This window comes from Rhea americana, unplaced genomic scaffold, assembly GCF_003343005.1.
Source record: "Rhea americana isolate MKP2758 unplaced genomic scaffold, rheAme1 scaffold_264, whole genome shotgun sequence".
NCBI lineage: Eukaryota > Metazoa > Chordata > Aves > Rheiformes > Rheidae > Rhea > Rhea americana.
Genome location: NW_028186384.1, coordinates 1158393 through 1168047, shown reverse-complemented (window position 1 = coordinate 1168047; position 9655 = coordinate 1158393).

Below are 9655 nucleotides of genomic sequence, written 5' to 3'. Positions count from 1 at the left end.
GTGAGAGCACAGCAGGAGACGGTCTTCAGATGGAAACTTACTCTCCCTGCAGCTAGGGCAATCACAGAGCCAGGTCCTGGGCCACACGTTCAYAGGAGAGAGAGCAGTCACAGCTGGTTTGGGGGCAAAGCACCAAGAAAACCGYCTTTGTGTTCATACGACTGCATACGCTGCAGAGCCGATAGAGAGGACACGTAACTCGGCACATGTCTCGAAACTTCAGTTTCTGTCAGGCCAGCTTTATAGTCAAATATAACAAAACATGCTACTGCTGCCCACCTGCCCTTGACCTGTTTCCAGAACACCCGCAAGCCAGAGGATGCACAGCCCTTGCTCATCCCATAGCCACTSTTCCGCTGAGAAATTTTCCAAATAGACCTTCTGCTGTTACTACATCACTGTTACACTGCTCAGGCCTAAAGAAAGAAACAGAATGTGTTCCATCATATCTGCTTACAAAGATAAAATCCAGAGGTTAAAAGGAAGGAGATAAAATAGTTTTTTTTTAAAAAAAGAGTAGTCTGTGGGAAAAAAAAGACAAAAATAAAAACAAAACCAAAAAACCCCACCAAGCAGGCTGAACACAAGCTTGTCTTCCAGAAAGAACGCTGTGTGCAACAGAAGCAGGGCAGAGAACAGGAAAGCCTCAGGGAAGAAACAAGTCTTGCATCTACTACTGAGGGAGGTAGAGGTAATAGTCTGGTGGACCTGTTACCTGTAAAATTGTCCCTTCACTCAGCACAAAGAGTGTGGACTTGGCTTTAAAACACCTTTCTGCTCCTTGCACTCTCAATCCTTTTTAAAAAAAAAAGAAAGGGAGATTGCAACAGTACTATGTCTATGCCAGACCTCAGTCTTAAGAYGTGCCCATGAGTTCGTGTCTAGAAGGCACAGCAGGTCCCCTTGTCCTGCCATGGGATGGAGAAACAGAAGAACATGTTTTATGGAATGAAAACGAGACGTGGGCAGTGAAGCCAGGCAGCATAAAACAAAACTCAGTTCCTACAATACCAGTGTGTGCAGCCCGCAGCCTTCCCTGCTCAGACCTACAGACTGGTGCCCTCCGCGGGTGAAAGCAGGCAAGGAAAAGCACTCAAAGCAGTCCTGGGAGCTGTGCTGGAAACAAATCATCAACAGTGTTTCTAGGTCTGTTTCTGCAGGTATGACAGTGCTGAAAACACTGTTATGTTGCCTGACCTAAATAGACAYGTTGCCCTGATTTCCTCTGAAATATTAGGTAGGGGTTTCTGGTTAGTGGAGAGATGCAAGGCAAAAAACTGGCCACTGGTCTGCCCTGACAACAGCAATGCAGGCCTCCAGCAGCAGAATTTGATACAGAAATGCTCCCTGCATTTCAGAAGGCATCTCTTCTCATYCCCTAATTCCATCTGTGGTCCCTTGCACAGGGCCAAGCTTTCTCCGCTCCCTATTCAGTCACACTAACTTCATTCAGCAACATCGCGCTTTTGCTCTGGGTAATTTAAGGGAGGGGGGAACTAAGGCAGATGGAAGTGCAAAGGACCCATCTCAACACAGTGAAAGACAAGGCAGCAATCTTAGAGAGTCAATCTTATTAATTACAAAAAKAAATGATGGGTTACAGCCCCAAAGTGATCAGGATTTTCCTACCYTGAAGTTTCACTCATGTGGATGTACACTCTCCCAGCTTATACTGTRTTTCCTGCTTATCAGCCTGAGGGCCAGAAAGGGCAACAGCAAGGTTAATTAGCTCTGAGTTGCTGTATTTTGGGGGTGAGGAGGGGGCTAGCATAAGGTCTGGTACAGCTCCTGCTGCAGGGGACACGAGCCCACTTCATTAACTTCCCATGCCATCCTCACCTCTGCATCACTCAGGCTGCAGCGGGACTCATCAGATCAGAGGAGAGTGCATAGCCTGCAGCTAACTATGAGCCCAATTAATTAAAGCTGTGCTGGGAACCTAGGAGAGATTTTAACAGGCAGAGACAGCTAATGGGAGCTTGTGAWGGCTGCTAGGTTGTGTGCTCCTTTACTCTTTGGGACCAAAGCAGGCACCAAAATCAGCATTTCAATGAGATCGCTGCACTTCATGGGACATAACCCCATATAAGCAACTGCCCTGTGGGGAGTTGGTAACAGCTGCTTACAGGCCTGGTTACAGCCAGGCTAAGGGCTCCAGCAAGAGATGGGGCATGAGCCCAATAAAGGAAAGATGGAAAAAAACACAGCCACGCTTCCATAAATACGTGCAGATGCCATTCCCATCTGGGAAGTTTCAGGTTCTCTGTACCAAATATTATATGAATTCTAGAATAATAAAGTAAACTAGATGCTAAGCATCCACTCCTATCAGTGCCCACTGGCAAAAGAAAATAGGATGTGATGTCTTCTGYGTTGCCATGCAGACATAGATGCAAAGTGGGGAACTGTCCCTAGCTATTGCTGCAACCGTTTAAGAGGTGCAAAAACACAACCTCGCATGAGCCGAGCCGAGCCCCACACGGCACAACATGCTACCTGATGGCTGCAGGACAGGCAGCCTCCCAAGCCCTTCAGTCACTGCTGGGTCCATTAGAAGAAGGCCTGAACACAACAGTTCACCTCTGTTGTGGCACATCTGCAGCGCTCAAGATTTGATCCACAAGTTTTTAGAGATTAGATCCACAGAGGCTGAGACAGAGAGAGACRTGCTGGGGAAACAATGAATTCGTGGCAGGACCTATTAGGAAGCAGGCCGCATCCAGATCACAAGCACCACTTGCTGGTACCAGTGTTAGAAATAAAAAACCCAAATAAACATAGCGACTCAGTGCTGCAAATCAGCACTAGTCACATATTAAGAAGGGCCCTGCTCTCCATTTTTAAGAAGCAAGAACAGCACAGACTGCACAAAACACTGATGATCCCTCTCACGTACACAAAGCAAGATTAAGCAGTAAGGGCATTAGCTTGAATCCCAAGTGAAACCAGATAGTTTGAAGATCACAGAGAAATTACGGAGCATAAAGGACTGTACCAAGCAGCTCTCGGCTAATATTGCTAGTGGTGCGGTACAAAAAAACAAGTGTCTAAATAGAAGGGGAAAGTTTTCCTGCAGAAAAGATGAGAAGACTCCAGCACTGGGAACGGGACACTCAAAGTGGTTTGCTCAAGGYCCCAGAAGGGGCCAGGAGGTAAAGCCACGAACAGAAACTGGAGGCTCTCTCCCCACCCAGCCCATGCTTCTTTCCCGAAGAGAGGTCTGCCAAAGACTCTGACTTGGCTCCCAGAAGGTACACTTGAGATTTGCTTTCACAGCCGTTCTTGCAAGAGATGGACTTCAGAGCCTTGGCTACAGGGACAGGGAGGTGTGACACAAGGCAGCAAGAATGCTGGAAAAAAGATCAGATAAGGGGGGGGAGGAAATAGAACCTCTCTCAAAGCCAGACATTCTGTCCTCACAACAGTCTCGGAATTTGAACTTTGTTTTTGCTTTCACTGTCAGATTTAGTGTCATTTCAGCTGCAGTTACCAGGAAACAACACTTAAAGTTCTGCTCATGAAGATTCTGTTTTCCATGAGATTTTTTGGACTATACAAAGCATGCTCAGCTGCAAAAGAAAAGTGTCAAATTTCTTGTGCTGGGCAACCAGGTCACAACAAAGTCCAAATCTTGGTGATTTTGGTGCCTGAGTGGTAATCCTGCAAACAACTTCTCCAGCGTGAGTTAGACACAAAAACTCCCTGTAAGTCCAGGAGATAAAGGTTTAAGGAAATATACAGAATGTGAACAGCAGAGTGTGAAGTGATAGGAGTTTTTCTATTAAAAAAAAAAAATGTCAACTAACAATTGATTAACAGTTACAACAGTTACAGCTGAACTACTCTCTTCCTCAACAGTAGGGCCTACCTGGCACACATGTCCCTCTGCAGCACCTAAGCTAAGAAAAAAATAAATAAATAAATGATACTCCATGAGAGAAACAGAAGAGGATCTCCTGAGCACAGGAGTGAGAACGCCATCCAGTGGATACAGCATGCAGTATTTTAATCTGTTGCATGATATGTGAGACTGTTTGCTTTTATCTACAAGGGTCCAAACCACATGCAACAAATTATTTCTTCACTAATTACTTTCTGGATGTAGCTCACCTAATAGAGGAGAGTGCTATGAATTTTCAGGCATGGTCAGCTATCACTTCCTACTTCCTACCCGGGCAAAGAAAGTAATTCACACCTGCACGTTCTCATGCCTCCTCATTCTACTTTCTCTCCACCCCGTTAAGCAACGAGGAATCTCACACATCTCCCCAGGGGTGCACTACTACGTAGGCAGGCTCTGCCTGGTTCACAGCACCAGGAATTTTGGCTTCAAGATCCGTTCCCTACATACGGGGGCTGATTTGGTAACAGCTTTAAGGAACTATCTCCCCTTTTGCCTTGCATGGCTGCTAGTTCCACAGACTGTCAGAGAGGCAAAAACATCAGCACGCAGGTGGCTGCGCTCTAGCAGGGAGAGCACGGGGGAGCAGCAGAGACACCACTCTAGCCGAGAGCCCTTACACAGTCATTGCTGGATCCTCAATACRTTACTGTGCCTCGTGCCTTTGATCTTCAAGGCACAGGCGCAGTCTCTCTTACCAACTCTGCAATTTCCAAGTGTCATCTGGACCCTTCCTGTCCAAAAGCCAGCTGCATGGAGCAAACAAGCTATCTGTCACGAGGCTGCCGTTAGTGGAGGAGCCACAGAACATAATTCTTGGGAGCATGGCAGATAATAAGAAGTATTGAGCATCTACCAAGAGCCTTGCAGGGCCAGGATGAGTAGTTATAGTAGCAGCTGGGTAAAATCAGCAGCACCTAAAAATTAATAGCCTGCCACCTACTAAAAATGCAACTTACTGGAAAGAACTGGACATATTACTGAGACATCCCACAGCAAATATAAAAGATAGTTTTGATGTCTGATCTGTGTATAAACAATGCAACAAAAAACAGGTTCTGATTCCCTAGATGATGGAAGAACACACACAGCAGATGTGATGGGGAGGTAATACAGACATAGCTGGGTGTCTGTCCCCTCTTGTCCAAGCACATGCATTAGCTCCCAGCGCTTGCCTTGCCAGACTGATTGCAGGTCTGCACTGTCGCTCGAATATGTCTCCAATACCCTCCCTCCAGGCTGCAGGATGTTCATCACTGGCTTCAGTATCACAGGAATCCTTGAAGTCAGGTCTGACTGAGCATTAGGTGCTTTGGCACAGCGCTGATGTGATCTGACTCCAGGGATCGATGCAGCACTGAAGCTGTGCTGATAAGCCCTTCTAAGCCCTGTACTGAGTTCAATGTGTTAAGTATTACTTAACACGTTGATTAATATAGCAAATCTCGAAGGAGCGGGGTGCAGAGCCATCTGGAGAGCTAGGCCAACAGTAAGCCACAGCTTACAAGTTCTGCTGGATGCAAGCTGCCTCTAAGCCTGAAGCTCAGTTAAGTCCTCAATCCGGGTAACTCTCCTCGTGACAAGAGCTGACTGCAGAGAGGTCAGTAGAGATAGCACGGTCACCCTTCCCTTGGTATTTCCCAACTTCCAAGTACTCAGTATCCCAGTGAGAACAGGAATCAGAAAGTTTCTGACTCACCTGCCCTGCGCCAAAGCAAATTTTTGGATGGAGAAAGGAGGGTGAGGTTTTCCCCCATGGGTGGGCAGATCGTGAGGAATACCTAGAGGCCACCAGGACAGGGATTCAGTGTGTGTGGACTGCCCCCAGTTTCATTCAAATTTAATAGCACTTCTGGCAGTGAAGTGTTTATGCTCCTTGTGAAGCGTGGAAAATGAGCAAATTTCAACAGCTCTGACGAGTGCCTCTTACTGCTGCCTGAAGACTTTCCAGGGAAAGCACCAAGGGGAGGGTGGTATTTCTGGGGAGCTGCATTTCTGAAGGACAGCTCTTCAGGACAGAAATAGAGCAGCCGTGAAAGTGAGGAAATCTGGGAGATGGTCTCTCACTGCGACCTTTGCACCTGGACAAGCTGGTCCGAACATGACCAGAGCCCAGGATGGAGGTAATAATTCTCCCAGAAGACCAGTCCTTGAGCCTCAAGGGGTAGGAGAAGGAAAAAGAAGAAAAAGAAAACCAAGGCAGAGTAAAAGCATAAGCAGTTCTGCTTCCAAAAGAGACAGAGAAGCAGACACACAGGCCTCCTGAGAGAAGAGCAGCACAAAACAGAGATTTTTAGTAGCTGAAATAATACAAAATACAGCTGGTGGGAGGAAATAAGTGTAGCATTAGTGCATTGCATAGTTGGGTAGTGGGGGCTGCATTATGCAATGAAAAAAATACGGAAACACAGGAAACTGATGTCCAAACACTTTTCCCTGCAGATACAGCCAGCCACAGCACTAACACTGCCTGTGTGCACTCAGGTTTCACCTAGTCTTTGCAAAGCTCTGCATCAGCTACATGTTTCACAGCCACATGCCCTAGTCTTGTGGAGCCAAAGTGATCTCAAGCCCACAACACGCAGTTTCCATCCTCCAATTCTACTGAGGCCAGGACATGCACAGAGCACAGAAAATCAGTAAGGAATATTTACTTAACAAATAATGCAGAAAGTGCATACTTCCCTCTAATGGTCCTGAAAATTGAGCATTTCCATACAGACCTAGAGTTTGGGGGGTTACTGATATCTCCTGGAAAATGTCTTTAAATTGCTCTCCTCACTGAGTCATTGCCTGCACTCACACAAAGTGTCCTGGGAACTCTGTGCACCGTAGGTAAAGCATGACTGGACCATGCAATATATCCCTAACTCCAAGGAAGACAGATGCGATCACTGAACAAAAGTTACTTGAGAACACAAAAGCAATTAAAATGTTTCTAAAGAAATGAAATATTGGAAAAGTGGTTATGCCAGAAGAGTATCAACAGAACCAAAAGCAGCATAACTAGCTCCTAGAGGACACAGGGCCACCTTGCCATTTTCTGTGTCCATGATCTCACACTGCTCTCAGCATTACYAGCAAAGTTGCCTTCTCTGTGCAAAATTGTTCAGCTATCTCCAGTCCTCTTTGAAGGAGTTCTGTCCTACCTAAAAAGGAGTGAGTAGGAATGCCACTATTACTGAAAGCTCTCATGAGAGCTACTGAAAGCACAGCATCACATCCACAAAGCCTGGCAAGAAAAAAAAAAGTCTCACTTAACAGAGAGGGTTTGTGGTTACAGGTGTCCAACTTAACCTGACACTTGTGCCAACCAGGTGAATCAATTCCTTCCCCCCCCCCCCCCCCCAGAAGTGAATTCTTTCCAGAAGGGCTCACGGCCAAGCACAGCGCCCCAGATCAGACTGTGTGAATATCACAATCTGAGCAGAAGGATGAGTCCTCCTTTCCTTGGTTCACTGCAAGATGTTCCTCCACACTGCAAGCACTGGAACATGAAGTGTGGCTCCTGCACTCCCCAGTCACATCACTTTTTTTGGCAGGTTTAAATAGAGATAAACTGTGTTTACATGTGTTTTTAGTTACCAGCTATGGGAGGTGTGGGACTGCTGCTACCACAGCCGTAGACAAGGACTCCCCTGGACGAGGGGAACAGCCAAAATTCCTTAAAAGCAGAAGATAAGCTCTGCAAGCTGCTAGCCCCTCATCTGCAAACACTAGGAGGGTCTTTAGCTTTCAGATGAAGTCCAAAGGGTTTTCTCTTCCCACCTTCCTTGACAAGGAACAACAAAAGAATAACTAAGGTTGTGAGTCAAACACAAACACTCCTCTGGGGCAATGTGAGCCCTTGGCAAAAAGCATGGTTCACTCACATGCCTCAGCCTCCAAAGGTTGAGAAATGAGTTCAGTACAAGGAATTGTAGACAAACTAGACTTCTGTAGGAGCAGCACACTAGGATATGGATAACCCAAGGCCTTGACAATGAAAAGTTTGAGAACGTTGCACTCTGCAACAAAGAGACACAAAGGTCACAGGCATATAAATACCTCTGGCCTCTAAGAAGCATAGTCCAAATGTAACCTGGCTGAACAACTCTCAGCTATACTGATCCAGACAGGCAACCATGAAGTTCCCTGCCTAAATCCCTCACATAACTTTGCATCTATTTGTGGGGTGAGAGGGAAAGCATATGACTTACTGTAACCCATAGTAAACCTATTTCCATGACTGAGAGATTATTTTAAGGTGATGGGTAAGTGAAAAGGCATCAGCTTGAACCTTTTCCCTCACTTCTACCTTTTGAGGAATGTAATGGGGGGGAATGTCTGTGTTAATCACCTTTCAAATCCTCTTATTTATACATCCTCTCTTTTGCACAGTCTTAGGGCTAACCATAAGTGTTGGGATGTAATAACAGTCACAAACTCTGCCCTCAAGACAGGGTCCTTCTGAAGGATAGGGCCTGGAGCTCCTCAAGGAGTAAAAGGCAGAGAGCACCCTCTACCAGGGGCGCTCCCTTTCCCCAGGCAATGTGTGGCAACTATGCAGTGGCCTCCTGGAGTCTGCTGATCTTCCTCACATGTAGYAGTAGGGAAATAGCAAAAGCCCAAAAGGATGCTCGCAGTTCACCTGGGATATTGCCTAGTAGTCTGTTTGGGGTCTCACCTCCCAGCCATGCATCCATCGCAACCAGACTCATACTCCAAGCTTGTAAAACATTCACAGGCCTGGAGTCTCTGAAGAGCAGAGCCTCCCTTGCTATGGAGGAAAGTGCACCACATGCTCCATTTGCTCCTAGCTCCATAAATATTTAACAGTGAAATAGACGTTATAGAGTGCACTAAGATGGGGAAAGAGAGCCCCAACATTCACCTGGTAACACAGAGGGTAAGAGAGGAAAAACAGTCAGTGAGAAGAGTGGTAACTCACTGTACAYGATTCTGTACAGACTTCGTCAAGTAGCCTACTCTTAACAGACTTCTTGGGACAGGTAGTAAAAGCAGAATTTGTGGAGGGGGAAGAGGAGAATGGATAGGGGAGTTCAAATCACAGTATCCAAACTTCAAATGCAGCTCATAGGCAGCTATGAGATTAACAGTACACCACCACACTCCATAACATCCTGGGAATGGCTGAGGAGCTTTAGGGAACAGAGGAACTCTGGGTACCACCTCTGCCCTTACTCTTCCTGCTAGACCATTCATTTTGCTGAAAGGGATGTTAAAGTCCAGGAGAATCAACATTTAAATAGATGAATCATCACTGGCCATTTTATTGACTTATTGAAAGGGATTAAAAAAAAATCAAGGGGAGGTAGAATCACTGATCTCTCATACATGGAAAAGGTGGTTCTTAAACCTCCAGATTAAAGGTGGGATGGGGAAGCTTAACTTCAGGGAAAAGCTTCCAGCTGTGACAACCAGAAGTTCATTATGTCACAGGCAAGAACAACAAGAAAGAAGATGGCCAAGTGCAGCTTATGTCTTTGCAGAGCAGAGCTCCATGAACAGCCAATCTCATCAGATACAACTAAGTGCAACTCAGCGGTTTTAATTAGAAGGCAGTTAAAAATTAAAGGCTGCCTTGCCAGAGCAGATTCTACCTCTGAAAGTGTCTCTTTAGGGAACTTTCATGCCTGATACCAAGATGCTGCAGCCTTTGCATCAACTTACTGGAGCTGGAAAGCGAGAAATAGAGACACTCTCATGCACAGCTGACTAAGTTACTGACCTCATCCATCTCTACTCTTGGTT